Here is a 16867-nt window from a genome sequence, read left to right as displayed (position 1 = left end):
AGACGTATTTTTTATGCTTCTGCAAAATAGAAACCAAAATTGGCTTTCAAAATAATCCACTTTTTTTAGTTTGCTAACTGAAACTGTGAAGATCTGGCTCTGTGGTTTAGTGGTTAAAGCGCCTGTCTAGTACACAGGAGATCGGTGGTTCAAATCCGCCCAGGACCTAAATCTACGTCAAGTTTTTAGGAAACCTAGCTCACGCTAACAACTTAATTGAATTAGAAACATTCCCAGCTTCAAAATACCCATTTACCTCACTTTTGCTTTTATACAGATGTATATTTCATGCTTCTGGAAAAATGAAACCAAAATTGGCTTTGAAAATAATTCACTTTTACGAGTTTTGCTAACTGAAACTCTGAAGACATGGTTCTGTGGCTTAGTGGTTAAAGCGCCTGTCTTGTAAACAGGAGATCGGTGGTTCAATTCCGCCCAGGACCTAAAACTACGTCGAATTTATATAAAACCCAGCGTGCACGAATAACCAATGTGCATTACAAAAAAATCTTCTTCGAAAAACCAAATTACTTACTCTTGTTTATATACAGGCCTACATCCTATGCCTCCTGAAAAATAAAAGAAACTGGCTTTCAAAAGTATTCACTTTTATGATTATTGCTAACTGAAACTGTTAATTCATTGTCCTGTGGCTTAGTGGTTAAAGCGCCTGTTACGTAAAGAGGAGATCGGTGGTTCAAATGCTCCCAGGACCTAAATCTACGTGAAATTTTTAGGAAACCTAGCTAACGCTAACAGCCTAAGTGAATTAGAAACATTTCCAGCTTCAAAATACCCATTTACCTCAATTTTGTTTTATACAGATGTGTATTTTATGCTTCTGGAAAAATGAAACCGAAAACGGCTTTCAAAAAAATTCACTTTTATGAGTTTTGCTAACTGTAACTCTGAAATCATGGTTCTGTGGCTTAGTGGTTAAAGCGCCTGTCTTGTAAACAGGAGATCGGTGGTTCAAATCCTCCCAGGACCTAAATCTACGTCAAGTTTTTCGGAAACCTAGCTTACGCTAACAACCTAATTAAATTAGAAATACTTCGAGCTTCAAAATATCCATTTACCTCAATTTTGTTTTACACAGACGTATATTTTATGCTTCTGGAAAAATGAAACCAAAATTGGCTTTCAAAATAATCCACTTTTTTGAGTTTGCTAACTGGAACTGTGAAGACATGGTTCTGTGGCTCAGAGGTTAAAGCGACTGTCTAGTAAACAGGAGATCGGTGGTTCAAATCCGCCCAGGACCTAAATCTACGTCAGGTTTTTAGGAAACCTAGCCTACGCTAACAACTTAATTGAATTAGAAATATTTCGAGCTTGAAAATACCCATTTACCTCAATTTTGTATTATACATGTATATTTTGTGCTTCTGGAAAAATGAAACCGAAATCGGCTTTCAAAAAAATTCACTTTTATGAGTTTTGCTAACTGTAACTCTGAAATCATGGTTCTGTGGCTTAGTGGTTAAAGCGCCTGTCTTGTAAACAGGAGATCGGTGGTTCAAATCCGCCCAGGAGCTAAATCTATGTCAAGTTTTTCGGAAACCTAGCGTACGCTAACAACCTAAATAAATTAGAAATACTTCGAGCCTCAAAATATCCATTTACCTCAATTTTGTTTTATACAGATGTGTATTTTATGCTTCTGGAAAAATGAAACCGAAATCGGCTTTCAAAAGAATTCACTTTTATGAGTTTTGCTAACTGTAACTCTGAAATCATGGTTCTGTGGCTTAGTGGTTAAAGCGCCTGTTTCGTAAACAGGAGATCGGTGGTTCAAATCCGCCCAGGAGCTAAATCTACGTCAAGTTTTTCGGAAACCTAGCGTACGCTAACAACCTAATTAAATTAGAAATACTTCGAGCTTCAAAATATCCATTTACCTCAATTTTGTTTTATACAGACGTATATTTTATGCTTCTGGAAAAATGAAACCAAAATTGGCTTTCAAAATAATCCACTTTTTTGAGTTTGCTAACTGGAACTGTGAAGACATGGTTCTGTGGCTCAGAGGTTAAAGCGCCTGTCTAGTAAACAGGAGATCGGTGGTTCAAATCCGCCCAGGACCTAAATCTACGTCAGGTTTTTAGGAAACCTAGCCTACGCTAACAACTTAATTGAATTAGAAATATTTCGAGCTTGAAAATACCCATTTACCTCAATTTTGTATTATACATGTATATTTTGTGCTTCTGGAAAAATGAAACCGAAATCGGCTTTCAAAAAAATTCACTTTTATGAGTTTTGCTAACTGTAACTCTGAAATCATGGTTCTGTGGCTTAGTGGTTAAAGCGCCTGTCTTGTAAACAGGAGATCGGTGGTTCAAATCCGCCCAGGACCTAAATCTACGTCAAGTTTTTCGGAAACCTAGCGTACGCTAACAACCTAATTAAATTAGAAATACTTCGAGCTTCAAAATATCCATTTACCTCAATTTTGTTTTATACAGATGTATATTTTATGCTTCTGGAAAAATGAAACCAAAATTGGCTTTCAAAATAATCCACTTTTTTGAGTTTGCTAAGTGGAACTGTGAAGACATGGTTCTGTGGCTCAGAGGTTAAAGCGCCTGTCTAGAAAACAGGAGATCGGTGGTTCAAATCCGCCCAGGAGCTAAATCTACGTCAAGTTTTTCGGAAACCTAGCGTACGCTAACAACCTAAATAAATTAGAAATACTTCGAGCTTCAAAATATCCATTTACCTCAATTTTGTTTTATACAGATGTGTATTTTATGCTTCTGGAAAAATGAAACCGAAATCGGCTTTCAAAAGAATTCACTTTTATGAGTTTTGCTAACTGTAACTCTGAAATCATGGTTCTGTGGCTTAGTGGTTAAAGCGCCTGTTTCGTAAACAGGAGATCGGTGGTTCAAATCCGCCCAGGACCTAAATCTACGTCAAGTTTTTCGGAAACCTAGCGTACGCTAACAACCTAATTAATTTAGAAATACTTCGAGCTTCAAAATATCCATTTACCTCAATTTTGTTTTATACAGATGTATATTTTATGCTTCTGGAAAAATGAAACCAAAATTGGCTTTCAAAATAATCCACTTTTTTGAGTTTGCTAAGTGGAACTGTGAAGACATGGGTCTGTGGCTCAGAGGTTAAAGCGCCTGTCTAGTAAACAGGAGATCGGTGGTTCAAATCCGCCCAGGACCTAAATCTACGTCAGGTTTTTAGGAAACCTAGCCTACGCTAACAACTTAATTGAATTAGAAATATTTCGAGCTTGAAAATACCCATTTACCTCAATTTTGTTTTATACATGTATATTTTGTGCTTCTGGAAAAATGAAACCGAAATCGGCTTTCAAAAAAATTCACTTTTATGAATTTTTCTAACTGTAACTCTAAAATGATGGTTCTGTGGCTGAGTGGTTACAGCGCCTGTATTGTAAACAGGAGATCGGTGGTTCAAATCCGCCCAGGACCTAAATCTACGTCAAATTTTTCGGAAACCTAGCTTACGCTAACAACCTAATTAAATTAGAAATACTTCCAGCTTCAAAATATCCATTTACCTCAATTTTGTTTTATACAGATGTATATTTTACGCTTCTGGAAAAATGAAACCAAAATTGGCTTTCAAAATAATCCACTTTTTTGAGTTTGCTAACTGAACCAGTGAACAGATGGCTCTGTGGTTTAGTGGTTAAAGGGCCTGTCTAGTACACAGGAGATCGGTGGTTCAAATCCTCCCAGGACCTAAATCTACGTCAAGTTTTTAGGAAACATAGCTTACGCTAACAAACTAAATGAATTAGAAACATTTGCAGCTTCAAAATACCCATTTACCACAATTTTGTTTAATACATGTATATTTTGTGCTTCTGGAAAAATGAAACCGAAAACGGCTTTCAAAAAAATTCAATTTTATGAGTTTTGCTAACTGTAACTCTGAACTCATGGTTCTGTGGCTTAGTGGTTAAAGCGCCTGTATTGTAAACAGGAGATCGGTGGTTCAAATCCGGCCAGGACCTAAATCTACGTCAAATTTTTCGGAAACCTAGCTTACGCTAACAACCTAATTAAATTAGAAATACTTCGAGCTTCAAAATATCCATTTACCTCAATTTTGTTCTATACAGATGTATATTTAATGCTTCTGGAAAAATGAAACCAAAATTGGCTTTCAAAAAATTTCACTTTTATGAATTTGGCTAACTGAAACTCTGAAGACATGGTTCTGTTGCTTAGTGGTTAAAGCGCCTGTCTAGTAAACAGGAGATCGGTGGTTCAAATCCGCCCAGGACCTAAATCTACCTCAAGTTTTTCGGAAACCCAGCTTACGCTAACAACCTAATTAAATTAGAAATATTTCGAGTTCAAAATACCCATTTACCTCACTTTTGCGTTCATACAGATGTATATTTCATGCTTCTGGAAAAATGAAACCAAAATTTGCTTTAAAAATAATTCACCTTTATGAGTTTTGCTAACTGAAACTCTGAAGACATGGTTCTGTGGCTTAGTGGTTAAAGCGCCTGTCTTGTAAACAGGAGATCGGTGGTTCAAATCCGCCCAGGACCTAAAACTTTAACGAATTTATTTAAAACCCAGCCTGCGCTAATAGCCAAAGTGCATTACAAAAAAATCAACTTCGAAAAACCAAATTACTTACTCTTGTTGTATACAAACCTACACCCTATGCCTCTTGAAAAATTAAAAAAAAACTGGCTTTCAAAAGTATTCACTTTTATGGTTATTGCTAACTGAAACTGTTAATTCATTGTCCTGTGGCTTAGTGGTTAAAGCGCCTGTTACGTAAAGAGAAGATCGGTGGTTCAAATGCTCCCAGGACCTAAATCTACGTGAAGTTTTTAGGAAACCTAGCTAACGCTAACAGCCTAATTGAATTGGAAACATTCCCAGCTTCAAAATACCCATTTACCTCAATTTTGTTTTATACAGATGTATATTTCATGCTTCTGGAAAAATGAAACCAAAATTGGCTTTCAAAATAATTCACTTTTATGAATTTGCTAACTGAAACTCGGAAGACATGGTTCTGTGGCTTAGTGGTTAAAGCGCCTGTCTAGTAAACAGGAGATCGGTGGTTCAAATCCGCCCAGGACCTAAATCTACCTCAAGTTTTTCGGAAACCCAGCTTACGCTAACAACCTAATTAAATTAGAAATATTTCGAGTTCAAAATACCCATTCACCTCACTTTTGCGTTCATACAGATGTATATTTCATGCTTCTGGAAAAATGAAACCAAAATTTGCTTTAAAAATAATTCACCTTTATGAGTTTTGCTAACTGAAACTCTGAAGACATGGTTCTGTGGCTTAGTGGTTAAAGCGCCTGTCTTGTAAACAGCAGATCGGTGGTTCAAATCCGCCCAGGACCTAAAACTTTAACGAATTTATTTAAAACCCAGCCTGCGCTAATAACCAAAGTGCATTACAAAAAAATCTACTTCGAAAAACCAAATTACTTACTCTTGTTGTATACAAACCTACACCCTATGCCTCTTGAAAAATTAAAAAAAAACTGGCTTTCAAAAGTATTCACTTTTATGCTTATTGCTAACTGAAACTGTTAATTGATTGTCCTGTGGCTAAGTGGTTAAAGCGCCTGTTACGTAAAGAGAAGATCGGTGGTTCAAATGCTCCCAGGACCTAAATCTACGTGAAGTTTTTAGGAAACCTAGCTAACGCTAACAGCCTAATTGAATTGGAAACATTCCCAGCTTCAAAATACCCATTTACCTCAATTTTGTTTTATACAGATATATATTTAATGCTTCTGGAAAAATAAAACCAAAATTGGCTTTGAAAATAATTCACTTTTATGAATTTTGCTAACTGAAAATCTGAAGATATGGTTCTGTGGGTTAGTGGTTAAAGCGCCTGTCTTGTAAACAGGAGATCGGTGGTTCAAATCCGCCCAGGACCTAAAACTTTAACGAATTTATTTAAAACCCAGCCTGCGCTAATAACCAAAGTGCATTACAAAAAAATCTACTTCGAAAAACCAAATTACTTACTCTTGTTGTATACAGACCCACACCCTATGCCTCTTGAAAAATTAAAAAAAACTGGCTTTCAAAAGTATTCACTTTTATGGTTATTACTAACTGAAACTGTTAATTCATTGTCCTGTGGCTTAGTGGTTAAAGCGCCTGTTACGTAAAGAGAAGATCGGTGGTTCAAATGCTCCCAGGACCTAAATCTACGTGAAGTTTTTAGGAAACCTAGCTAACGCTAACAGCCTAATTGAATTGGAAACATTCCCAGCTTCAAAATACCCATTTACCTCAATTTTGTTTTATACAGATATATATTTAATGCTTCTGGAAAAATAAAACCAAAATTGGCTTTGAAAATAATTCACTTTTATGAATTTTGCTAACTGAAAATTTGAAGATATGGTTCTGTGGCTTAGTGGTTTTAAAGCGCCTGTCTAGTAAACAGATCGGTGGTTCAAATCCGCCCAGGACCTAAATATGCGTCAAGTTTTTCGGAAACCTAGCTTACGCTAACAACCTAATTGAATTAGAAACATTTCGAGCTTCAAAATACCCATTTACCTCACTTTTGCTTTTATACAGATGTATATTTCATGCTTCTGGAAAAATGAAACCAAAATTGGCTTTCAAAATAATTCACTTTTATGAATTTTGCTAACTGAAACTCTGAAGACATGGTTCTGTGGCTTAGTGGTTAAAGCGCCTGTCTAGTAAACAGGAGATCGGTGGTTCAAATCCGCCCAGGACCTAAATCTACCTCAAGTTTTTCGGAAACCCAGCTTACGCTAACAACCTAATTGAATTAGAAACATTTCGAGCTTCAAAATACCCATTTACCTCACTTTTGCTTTTATACAGATGTATATTTCATGCTTCTGGAAAAATGAAACCAAAATTGGCTTTCAAAATAATTCACTTTTATGAATTTTGCTAACTGAAACTCTGAAGACATGGTTCTGTGGCTTAGTGGTTAAAGCGCCTGTCTAGTAAACAGGAGATCGGTGGTTCAAATCCGCCCAGGACCTAAATCTACCTCAAGTTTTTCGGAAACCTAGCTTACGCTAACAACCTAATTGAATTAGAAACATTTCGAGCTTCAAAATACCCATTTACCTCACTTTTGCTTTTATACAGATGTATATTTCATGCTTCTGGAAAAATGAAACCAAAATTGGCTTTCAAAATAATTCACTTTTATGAATTTTGCTAACTGAAACTCTGAAGACATGGTTCTGTGGCTTAGTGGTTTTAAAGCGCCTGTCTAGTAAACAGATCGGTGGTTCAAATCCGCCCAGGACCTAAATATGCGTCAAGTTTTTCGGAAACCTAGCTTACGCTAACAACCTAATTGAATTAGAAATATTTCGAGTTCAAAATACCCATTTACCTCACTTTTGCGTTCATACAGATGTATATTTCATGCTTCTGGAAAAATGAAACCAAAATTTGCTTTAAAAATAATTCACCTTTATGAGTTTTGCTAACTGAAACTCTGAAGACATGGTTCTGTGGCTTAGTGGTTAAAGCGCCTGTCTTGTAAACAGGAGATCGGTGGTTCAAATCCGCCCAGGACCTAAAACTTTAACGAATTTATTTAAAACCCAGCCTGCGCTAATAGCCAAAGTGCATTACAAAAAATCTACTTCGAAAAACCAAATTACTTACTCTTGTTGTATACAAACCTACACCCTATGCCTCTTGAAAAATTGAAAAAAAACTGGCTTTCAAAAGTATTCACTTTTATGGTTATTGCTAACTGAAACTGTTAATTCATTGTCCTGTGGCTTAGTGGTTAAAGCGAATGTTACGTAAAGAGAAGATCGGTGGTTCAAATATTCCCAGGACCTAAATCTACGTGAAGTTTTTAGGAAACCTAGCTAACGCTAACAGCCTAATTGAATTGGAAACATTCCCAGCTTCAAAATACCCATTTACCTCAATTTTGTTTTATACAGATATATATTTAATGCTTCTGGAAAAATGAAACCAAAATTGGCTTTGAAAATAATTCACTTTTATGAATTTTGCTAACTGAAAATCTGAAGATATGGTTCTGTGGCTTAGTGGTTAAAGCGCCTGTCTAGTAAACAGATCGGTGGTTCAAATCCGCCCAGGACCTAAATATTCGTCAAGTTTTTCGGAAACCTAGCTTACGCTAACAACCTTATTGAATTAGAAACATTTCGAGCTTCAAAATACCCATTTACCTCACTTTTGCTTTTATACAGATGTATATTTCATGCTTCTGGAAAAATGAAACGAAAATTGGCTTTCAAAATAATTCACTTTTATGAATTTTGCTAACTGAAAATCTGAAGACATGGTTCTGTGGCTTAGTGGTTAAAGCGCCTGTCTAGTAAACAGATCGGTGGTGCAAATCCGCCCATGACCTAAATCTACTTCAATTTTTTCGGAAACCTAGCTTACGCTAACAACCTAATTGAATTAGAAACATTTCGAGCTTCAAAATACCCATTTACCTCACTTTTCCTTTTATACAGATGTATATTTCATGCTTCTGGCAAAATTAAACCAAAATTGGCTTTCAAAATAATTCACTTTTACGAGTTTTGCTAACTGAAACGCGGAAGACATGGTTCTGTGGCTTTGTGGTTAAAGCGCATGTCTTGTAAACAGGAGAGCGGTGGTTAAAATCCGCCCCGGACCCAAAACTACGTCGAATTTTTTTGAAACCCAGACTGCGCGAATAACCAAAGTGCATTACAAAACAATCTACTTCCAAAAACCAAATTATTTACTCTTGTTTATATACAGACCTACACCCTATGGCTGTTGAAAAAAACTGGCTTTCAAAAGCATTCACTATTATGGTTATTGCTAACTGAAACTGTTAATTCATTGTCCTGTGGCTTAGTGGTTAAAGCGCCTGTTACGTAAAGAGGAGATCGGTGGTTCAAATGCTCCCAGAACCTAAATCTACGTGAAGTTTTTAGGAAAACTAGCTAACGCTAACAGCCTAATTGAATTATAAATATCTCCAGCTTCAAAATACCCATTTACCTCAAATTTGTTTTATACAGATGTATATTTTATGCTTCTGGAAAAATGAAACCAAAATTGGCTTTCAAAATAATTCACTTTTATGAATTTTGCTAACTGAAACGCTGAAGACATGGTTCTGTGGCTTTGTGTGGTTAAAGCGCCTGTCTTGTAAAAAGGAGATCGGTGGTACAAATCCGCCCAGGACCTAAAAATACGTCGAATTTTTTTAAAACCCAGCCTGCGCTAATAACCAAAGTGCATTACAAAAAATACACTTCGAAAAACCCAATTATTTGCTCTTGTTTATATACAGACCTATATTTATGCCTCTGGAAAAATAAAACAAAAACTGGCTTTCAAAAGTATTCACTTTTATGATTATTGCTAACTGAAACTGTTAAGTCATTGTCCTGTGGCTTAGTGGTTAAAGCGCCTGTTACCTAAAGGGGAGATCGGTGGTTCAAATGCTCCCAGGACCTAAATCTACGTTAATTTTTTAGAAAACCTAGCTAACGCTAACAGCCTAAGTGAATTAGAAACATTCCCAGCTCCAAAATACCCATTTACCTCAATTTTGTATTATACAGATGTATATTTTATGCTTCTGGAAAAATGAAACCAAAATTGGCTTTCAAAATAATTCACTTTTATGAATTTTGCTAACTGAAACGCTGAAGACATGGTTCTGTGGCTTTGTGTGGTTAAAGCGCCTGTCTTGTAAAAAGGAGATCGGTGGTACAAATCCGCCCAGGACCTAAAAATACGTCGAATTTTTTTAAAACCCAGCCTGCGCTAATAACCAAAGTGCATTACAAAAAAATCCACTTCGAAAAACCGAATTACTTACTCTTGTTTATATACTGACCTACATCCTATGCCTCTTGAAAAATAAAAAAACTGGCTTTCAAAAGTATTCACTTTTATGGTTATTGCTAACTGAAACTGTTAATTCATTTTCCTGTGGCTTAGTGGTTAAAGCGCCTGTTACGTAAAGAGGAGATCGGTGGTTCAAATGCTCCCAGTACCTAAATCTACGTCAAATTTTTCGGAAACCTAGCTTAGGCTAACAACCTAATTGAATTTGAAATAATTCGAGCTTCAAAATACCCATTTGCCTCACTTTTGCTTTTATACAGCCGTATATTTTATGCTTCTGGGAAAATGAAACCAAAATTGGCTTTCAAAATAATTCACTTTTATGAATTTTGATAACTGAAACTCTGAAGACATCGTTTTCTGGCTTAGTGGTTAAAGCGCCTGTCTAGTAAACAGGAGATCGGTGGTTCAAATCCGCCCAGGACCTAAATCTACGTCAAATTTTTAGGAAACCTAGCTAACGCTATCAACCTAATTGAATTAGAAACATTTCCAGCTTCAAAATACCCATTTACCTCAATTTTCTTTTATACAAATGTATATTTAATGCTTCTGGAAAAATAGAACCAAAATTGGCTTTCAAACTAATTCACTTTTATGAATTTTGCTAACTGAAAATCTGAAGATATGGTTCTGTGGCTTAGTGGTTAAAGCTCCTGTCTAGTAAACAGATCGTTGGTTCAAATCCTCCCAGGACCTAAATCTACGTCAAGTTTTTCGGAAACTTAGCTTACGCTAACAACCTAATTGAATTAGAAACAATTCGAGCTTCAAAATACCCATTTACCTCACTTTTGCTTTTATACAGATGTATATTTCATATTTCTGGAAAAATGAAACTCAAAATTGGCTTTCAAAATAATTCACTTTTATGAATTTTGCTAACTGAAACTCTGAAGACATGGTTCTGTGGCTTAGTGGTTAAAGCGCCTGTCTTGTAAATAGGAGATCGGTGTTTCAAATCCGCCCAGGATCTAAAACTACGTCCAATTTGTTTAAAACCCAGCCTGCGCTAATAACCAAAGTGAATTACAAAAAAATCTACTTCCAAAAACCAAATTACTTACTTTTGTTTATATACAGGCCTACATCCTTTAGCCTCCTAAAAATATAAAAAAACTGGCTTTCAAAAGTATTCACTTTTATGATTATTGCTAACTGAAACTGTTAATTCATTGTCCTGTGGCTTAGTGGTTAAAGCGCCTGTTACGTAAAGAGAAGATCGGTGGTTCAAATGCTCCCAGGACCTAAATATATGTGAAGTTTTTAGGAAACCTAGCTAACGCTAACAACCTAATTGAATTAGAAACATTCCCAGCTTCAAAATACCCATTTACCTCAATTTTGTTTTATACAGATGTATATTTTATGCTTCTGGAAAAATGAAACCAAAATTGGCTTTCAAAATAATTCACTTTTATGAATTTTGCTAACTGAAACTCTGAAGACATGGTTCTGTGGCTTAGTGGTTAAAGCGCCTGTCTAGTAAACAGGAGATCGGTGGTTCAAATCCGCCCAGGACCTAAAATTACGTCAAATTTATTTAAAACCTAGCCTGCGCGAATAACCAAAGTGCATTAAAAAAAGATCTACTTTGAAAAACCATATTTATTACTCTTGTTTATATACAGACCTATATCCTATGCCTCTTGAAAAAAAAACTGGTTTTCAAAAGTATTCACTTTTATGATTAATGCTAACTGAAACTGTTAAGTCATTGTCCTGTGGCATAGTGGTTAAAGCGCCTGTCTAGTAAACAGATCGTTGGTTCAAATCCGCCCAGGACCTAAATCTACGTCAAGTTTTTCGGAAACTTAGCTTACGCTAACAACCTAATTGAATTAGAAACATTTCGAGCTTCAAAATACCCATTTACCTCACTTTTTCTTTTATACAGATGTATATTTCATTTTTCTGGAAAAATGAAACCAAAATTGGCTTTCAAAATAAATCACTTTTATGAATTTTGCTAACTGAAACTCTGAAGACATGGTTCTGTGGCTTAGTGGATAAAGCGCCTGTCAAGTAAACAGGAGATCGGTGGTTCAAATCCGCCCAGGACCTAAATCTACGTCAAATTTTTCGGAAACCTAACTTACGCTAACAACCTAATTGAATTAGAAATATTTCGAGCTCCGAAATACCCAGTTACCTCACTTTTGCTGTTATACAGACGTATATTTTATGCTTCTGGAAAATAGAAACCAAAATAGGCTTTCAAAATATTTCACTTTTATGAGTTTGGCCAACTGAAACTGTGAAGCAATGGTTGTGTGGCTTAGTGGTTAAAGCGACTGTCTTGCAAACAGGAGATAGTTGGTTCAAATCCGCTCAGGACCTAAAACTATGTCGAAGCTATTTGAAACCCAGGCTGCGCAAACAACCAAGCTGCATTAAAAAAAATCTGCTTCGAAAAACCAAATTACTTTCTGTTGTTTATATACAGACCTATATCTTATGCCTCCGGAAAAACAAAACAAGAACTGGCTTTCAAAAGTATTCACTTTTATGGTTTTTTCTAACTGAAACTGTTAAGTCATTGTCCTGTGGCTTAGTGGTTAAAGCGCCTGTTACGTAAAAAGGAGATCGGTAGTTCAAATGCTCGCAGGACCTAAATCTACGTCAACTTTTTAGGAAACCTAGCGTACGCTAACAACCTAATTGAATTAGAAACATTTCCAGCTTCAAAATACCCATTTACCTCACTTTTGTCTTTATACAGATGTATATTTTATACTTCTGGAAAAATGAAACCAAATTGGCTTTCAAAATAATAATTTTTCATGAGTTTTGCTAGCTGGTTCTGTGGCTCGTTCCTTTCTCTCTTTCTTATCTGTCTCTCTTCTCTTTGGCTTCTTTCTTTCTTTTCGCTTTCTTTTCTCTTTCCATACTGTCTATCTCTTATCTCTTTCTTGTCTCATCCTCTCTTTTTTCTATTGTGTCTTTTCTCTTTTCTGTTTGTTTTTCTGCCTTTCTTGTCTCTTTTGTTCCTTTGTTTTTTCCTTGTGTTCTTTTTTCTATTCTTTTCTAATCCTTCTCTCTTGTTCTTTCTCTTGCTTTTCTGTTTCTATTCCTTTTTCCAGTTTCTTCCTGTCTGTCAATTCTCTTCTATCTTTTCTCTCTTTCGTTTATCTCTTACTTTTCTGTCTTGCTTCTCTCTTTTCAGTATTTCCTGTCTGTCTTTTTTTGGTCTTTGTTTTGTCTTTTTCTCTTCCGTCTTTCTTTTCTCGCTTTGTTTTCTGTCATTTTTCTGCCTTTCTCATTTTTTGCCCTCTTCGTTCTTCTCTCTCGTTTCCCGCTTCAGTTTCTCGTTCTTTCTCATTTTTCTTGCTCTTCTCTCTTTCTTTTATGTCTTTCGTTGCTGTCTTTCTTTTGCTCTTTGTCTTTTTTACTGTCCATCTTTTCTGCCTTTCCCTTCTTTTGTTTCTTTCTTTTCTCTCTTTCTTTTCTCTCTTATTTTTCTCTTGCTTTGCTTTCTATTCTGTCTTTTGTCTCTTTTTTCTGTTCTCTTTTTCTCTTCCTCTACCTTTCTTTTATCTCTTTCTTCTTTTTTTCTCGCTCTAACTTCTGTTTTTCTCCTTTTTTTCTGCCTTTCTTCGGCTTTTTGTTTTCTCGTTTTTCTCTTCTTTCTCTAACTTTCGTTTCTTTCTCTTTTCTCTGTTAAGTTTCTTTTTCTCTTTCTTTTCTGTCTTTTTTTTCGCCAATTGTATCCTGCTTTTTTCTTCTTTTTCTTTTCTCCTTCTTTTCTGATTTGGTTTTCTGGCTTTGTTTTCTCTCCTTATCTTCTTTGTATTTTTTAGTTTCTGTCTTCTTTTTTCTGTTTTATTTCTGTGTTTTGTTCTCTCCTCTCTCTCTCTCTCTCTCTCTCTCTCGTTCCTTTCTCGTTCTTTTCTGTCTCTCTTCGCTTTTGCTTCTTTCTTTCTTTTCGCTTTTTTCTCTTTGCTTTCTGTCTCTCTCTTTATCTCTTTCTTTTCTCTTCTTTTCTTTTCTCTTTTCAGTTCTTTTTTCTGCATTTCTTCTCTCTTTTGTTTCTTTGTTTTTTTCTCTTTCTATTCTTTTTTTCTTTTTTGCCTCTCTTTCTAATCCTTTTCTCTTATGTTCTTCTCTTTCATTTCCTTGTTCAGTGTTTCGTTTTTTTTTTTTGTTTTCCTGTCCCTTTTTTCTTTCTCTTGCTTTTCTCTTTCTGTTCTGAGTTTCTTCTGCCTTTTCTTTCTTTTCTCATTCTTCTTTCTCTATTGTCTTCATTTCTCACTTTCTTTTCTCGCTTTCTGTAATCTCTTTATCTTTGTATTTTCTTTCGTTTCACTGCCTTTCTATTTTTTCTGTCTTTTTCCTCTCCTTTTCTCTTTTTTTCGCTTTTTTTTCTCTTTCGTTTTCGTCTATCTTTTTATCTTCCTCTTTGCTCTTTCCTTGCTGTTTTTCTTTCCTCTTACTTTTCTCTCTTGGTTTTTTCTTTCCTGTCTTTCGTTTCTGTATTTCTTTGCTCTTCTGTTTCTTTTCCCTCTTTATTTTGTGTTCTTTAGGCTTTTGCCTCTCTGCCTTTCTTCTTTTGCTGCCTGTCTTCTTTTTTGTTTGTTTACTTTCTCCTCTTTTCACCTTTTTTTCTGTTTTTATTTTCTTTTTGTTTACGTTTCTCTCCCAATCTTCTCTTTCGTTCCTCTTTTAGGTTTTTTATTTTGTTTTTTGTTATTTTCTCTTTCCCTTCTGTTTTTTCTTTATCTATGGCTTCTCTTTTTATTTTCTGCCTTTCTTCTTCGTTTTCTCTCTTTCTTCTCAGTCTTGCTTTTCACTTTCTTTTCTGTCCGTCGTTTCCGTCCTTCTTTTCTCTTTCTTTTTTCTTTTTGTTCTTTTAATTTTAAGCCTTTCTTTTTTCTATTGTTTCCTTCTTTTCTCTCTATCTCTTTCTTTTCTGCCTTTCTTTTTCTTTTCTTTCTTTCATTTCACCCCTGCTTTCCTCTTTTCTATTTTCAGAATTGATTTTCGCTTTCATTTCTCCATTTCTCTTCATTTTTGTTTTTTCTTTTTCATTCTTTGTGTGCCTTTTCTTTTCTGTCTTTTTTCTTTCCTTTTCCCACTTGTTTTTTCTTTTTCCTTTCGGTCTTTCTTTTCAGTCTCTTTTCTATTTCGTTTTGTCTCCCTGTTTTCGCTTTCTTTTCTCTTTTCTGTATTTTTATCTCTCGCTTTTCTCTTTCTTTTCTGTCTTCCTTCTCTCACTTGCTTTTCTCTTTCATCGCTTTTCTCTTTTGTGTCTTTTGTTTCTGTCTTCTCTTTCTCTCTCTCTCTCTCTCTCTCTCTACTGCTCTTTTCTCCCTACTTTTCTCTATCGTTCCTTCTCTCTTTTTTTCTTTTCTTTTTTCTGCCTTTCTCTTTTTTGTTCCTTTTTCTCATTTTTTTCATTCTCATCTTTTTCTCTTCGGTTCTTTTTTGCCTTTCTTTCTCATTATTCTCTCTTTCGTTCCTCTCTTTCGTTTTTTCTTGAGACTTTTGTTCTTTTTTCTTTCCTTTCTGTTTCTCCTGCGTTTTTTTTCTTTTCTGCCTTTATTCTTTCTTTTCTCGCTCTGTTTTCTGTCTTGCTTTTCTCTCTTTTCTCTGTCGTTTTCGTCTCTTTTGTCTCTGTCTTTCTTTCCTTTTTTTCTGTTCTTCATTTCTGCTTTTCTTTTTTCTGTTGTTTCTTTTTTCTCTTTTTTTTCTCTTCTTTTTCTTCTGCCTTTCTTTCTTTTCTTTTCCGTTTTCTTTCTTTCTTCTTTGTTTCGTTTGTTTCTCTTTTCTCTGTATTGTTTCGTTTCTGTTTTTTTTCCTATCTTTTTTCTCTCCATTTTTCTCTTTTCTCTGTTTTTTCTCTCTTTTCCTTGTTTTTCTCTTCTTTTTTATTGCTTTTCTCTGTGTCTTTTCTCTTTTGTTTTTCTATTCCCTCTCTCTCTCTCTCTCTTATCCTGTTTTTTCTGCTTTTCTTTTTTTTCTGGCTTCTCTCCTTTTCTCTCGCTATTCTCTATTTTCTCCTTTGCTTTCCTCTTTTTTGCTCTTCTTTTCTTTCATTTCTGTCTTTCGTTTCTCGATTTCTTTTCTCTATTTCTTTACTCTTTCTTTTCTCTTTTTCTTTTCTCACTTGGTTTTATTTTGCTTTCGTTTCCTTTTCTCTTTTCCAATTTTCATTTGTCTTTTTTTTCGTTTCTCTGTCTTTTCTCTTCTGTTCTGTTTTTTTTTATATTTTCTCCTTTTCTCTCTTTTGTTTATCTCTTTCCTGTTCTTTTTCTGCGTTCGTTTTCTCTCTTTCCTCTGTCTTTTCTATTTCGTTTCTTTCTCCTCTCTTTTTTCTTTCGCATGTTTAAGCTCCGTATCATCGCATGCTGTAGACGCTCCTTAAACATGCAGCCTTATGTAGAAAAAGAGTTACAAAATGCCACCATGTAGAATATCGTTATCTGTACAAGTCTTAGCGCTCCTTGGATACGCAAAATGGCAAAGCAGAAAACGTGGTTGGAAAAATAATTTTTGACACATAGGGCAATATACACAAACCAAACACATCGGTAACGAAACGTAATACCTATTGCTTTTGAACGAGGCGCATAGCTTCCAGCCCCAGGTGGTGCAAAAAAATCTGATTTTTTAACCTTCTATCTTTTCTTTCAAATAATTTTCCTGTGATGCTTTTGCGGGCCAGCTAGTTTTTTTTAAAAGAAACCTAGCCTGCGCTAACAAGCAAATTGCATTAGAAAACAAAATCTACTTCGAAAAACCAAATTACTTCACTTTTGTTTATATAAAAACATATATATTATGCTTCTCTAAAAATGAAACAAAAGTTTACTTTCATAAATTATGCTAACTGAAGTTTTGAAGTCATGGTTCTGTGGCTTAGTGTTCAAAGCACCTGTCACGTAAACAGGACATGGGTGGTTCAATTTCTCCCGGGACCTAAATCTACGTCAATTTTTTAGGAAACCTAGCTAACGCTATCAACCTAATTGAATTAGAAACATTTCCAGCTT

At 35.2% G+C, this 16867-nt stretch overlaps 1 protein-coding gene and 28 non-coding genes across 30 annotated transcripts in view; 28 read left to right on the top strand and 1 right to left on the bottom strand.

The window, feature by feature from the left end:
• Positions 1-16867, bottom strand: part of LOC142351908 (uncharacterized) — a 438132-nt gene that overhangs the window by 158002 nt on the left and 263263 nt on the right. The gene's annotated exons all lie outside the window — the stretch shown is intronic.
• On the top strand, positions 96-168 carry Trnat-agu (transfer RNA threonine (anticodon AGU)). Its single transcript has one exon. It is a non-coding gene; the product is annotated as a tRNA-Thr (tRNA).
• Positions 372-444, top strand: Trnat-ugu (transfer RNA threonine (anticodon UGU)). Its single transcript has one exon. It is a non-coding gene; the product is annotated as a tRNA-Thr (tRNA).
• Trnat-ugu (transfer RNA threonine (anticodon UGU)) lies at positions 919-991 on the top strand. The gene has a single exon. It is a non-coding gene; the product is annotated as a tRNA-Thr (tRNA).
• Trnat-agu (transfer RNA threonine (anticodon AGU)) lies at positions 1193-1265 on the top strand. The gene has a single exon. It is a non-coding gene; the product is annotated as a tRNA-Thr (tRNA).
• Positions 1466-1538, top strand: Trnat-ugu (transfer RNA threonine (anticodon UGU)). Its single transcript has one exon. It is a non-coding gene; the product is annotated as a tRNA-Thr (tRNA).
• On the top strand, positions 1741-1813 carry Trnat-cgu (transfer RNA threonine (anticodon CGU)). The gene has a single exon. It is a non-coding gene; the product is annotated as a tRNA-Thr (tRNA).
• Positions 2015-2087, top strand: Trnat-agu (transfer RNA threonine (anticodon AGU)). Its single transcript has one exon. It is a non-coding gene; the product is annotated as a tRNA-Thr (tRNA).
• Trnat-ugu (transfer RNA threonine (anticodon UGU)) lies at positions 2288-2360 on the top strand. The gene has a single exon. It is a non-coding gene; the product is annotated as a tRNA-Thr (tRNA).
• Positions 2562-2634, top strand: Trnas-aga (transfer RNA serine (anticodon AGA)). The gene has a single exon. It is a non-coding gene; the product is annotated as a tRNA-Ser (tRNA).
• Positions 2837-2909, top strand: Trnat-cgu (transfer RNA threonine (anticodon CGU)). The gene has a single exon. It is a non-coding gene; the product is annotated as a tRNA-Thr (tRNA).
• Trnat-agu (transfer RNA threonine (anticodon AGU)) lies at positions 3111-3183 on the top strand. Its single transcript has one exon. It is a non-coding gene; the product is annotated as a tRNA-Thr (tRNA).
• On the top strand, positions 3384-3456 carry Trnat-ugu (transfer RNA threonine (anticodon UGU)). The gene has a single exon. It is a non-coding gene; the product is annotated as a tRNA-Thr (tRNA).
• On the top strand, positions 3931-4003 carry Trnat-ugu (transfer RNA threonine (anticodon UGU)). The gene has a single exon. It is a non-coding gene; the product is annotated as a tRNA-Thr (tRNA).
• Positions 4206-4278, top strand: Trnat-agu (transfer RNA threonine (anticodon AGU)). The gene has a single exon. It is a non-coding gene; the product is annotated as a tRNA-Thr (tRNA).
• Trnat-ugu (transfer RNA threonine (anticodon UGU)) lies at positions 4481-4553 on the top strand. The gene has a single exon. It is a non-coding gene; the product is annotated as a tRNA-Thr (tRNA).
• Trnat-agu (transfer RNA threonine (anticodon AGU)) lies at positions 5028-5100 on the top strand. Its single transcript has one exon. It is a non-coding gene; the product is annotated as a tRNA-Thr (tRNA).
• Positions 5303-5375, top strand: Trnat-ugu (transfer RNA threonine (anticodon UGU)). The gene has a single exon. It is a non-coding gene; the product is annotated as a tRNA-Thr (tRNA).
• On the top strand, positions 5851-5923 carry Trnat-ugu (transfer RNA threonine (anticodon UGU)). The gene has a single exon. It is a non-coding gene; the product is annotated as a tRNA-Thr (tRNA).
• Positions 6398-6469, top strand: Trnat-agu (transfer RNA threonine (anticodon AGU)). Its single transcript has one exon. It is a non-coding gene; the product is annotated as a tRNA-Thr (tRNA).
• On the top strand, positions 6673-6745 carry Trnat-agu (transfer RNA threonine (anticodon AGU)). Its single transcript has one exon. It is a non-coding gene; the product is annotated as a tRNA-Thr (tRNA).
• Positions 6949-7021, top strand: Trnat-agu (transfer RNA threonine (anticodon AGU)). The gene has a single exon. It is a non-coding gene; the product is annotated as a tRNA-Thr (tRNA).
• Trnat-agu (transfer RNA threonine (anticodon AGU)) lies at positions 7225-7296 on the top strand. The gene has a single exon. It is a non-coding gene; the product is annotated as a tRNA-Thr (tRNA).
• On the top strand, positions 7499-7571 carry Trnat-ugu (transfer RNA threonine (anticodon UGU)). Its single transcript has one exon. It is a non-coding gene; the product is annotated as a tRNA-Thr (tRNA).
• Trnat-agu (transfer RNA threonine (anticodon AGU)) lies at positions 8046-8115 on the top strand. Its single transcript has one exon. It is a non-coding gene; the product is annotated as a tRNA-Thr (tRNA).
• On the top strand, positions 10231-10302 carry Trnat-agu (transfer RNA threonine (anticodon AGU)). The gene has a single exon. It is a non-coding gene; the product is annotated as a tRNA-Thr (tRNA).
• Trnat-ugu (transfer RNA threonine (anticodon UGU)) lies at positions 10779-10851 on the top strand. The gene has a single exon. It is a non-coding gene; the product is annotated as a tRNA-Thr (tRNA).
• On the top strand, positions 11327-11399 carry Trnat-agu (transfer RNA threonine (anticodon AGU)). Its single transcript has one exon. It is a non-coding gene; the product is annotated as a tRNA-Thr (tRNA).
• Positions 11867-11939, top strand: Trnat-agu (transfer RNA threonine (anticodon AGU)). Its single transcript has one exon. It is a non-coding gene; the product is annotated as a tRNA-Thr (tRNA).

This window comes from Convolutriloba macropyga, chromosome 13, assembly GCF_964194025.1.
Source record: "Convolutriloba macropyga chromosome 13, txConMacr16.3, whole genome shotgun sequence".
In the NCBI taxonomy this organism is placed as follows: Eukaryota; Metazoa; Xenacoelomorpha; order Acoela; family Convolutidae; genus Convolutriloba; species Convolutriloba macropyga.
Note: the sequence above shows the minus strand (reverse complement) of the source record. Positions and strands in the feature narration are given on the sequence as shown.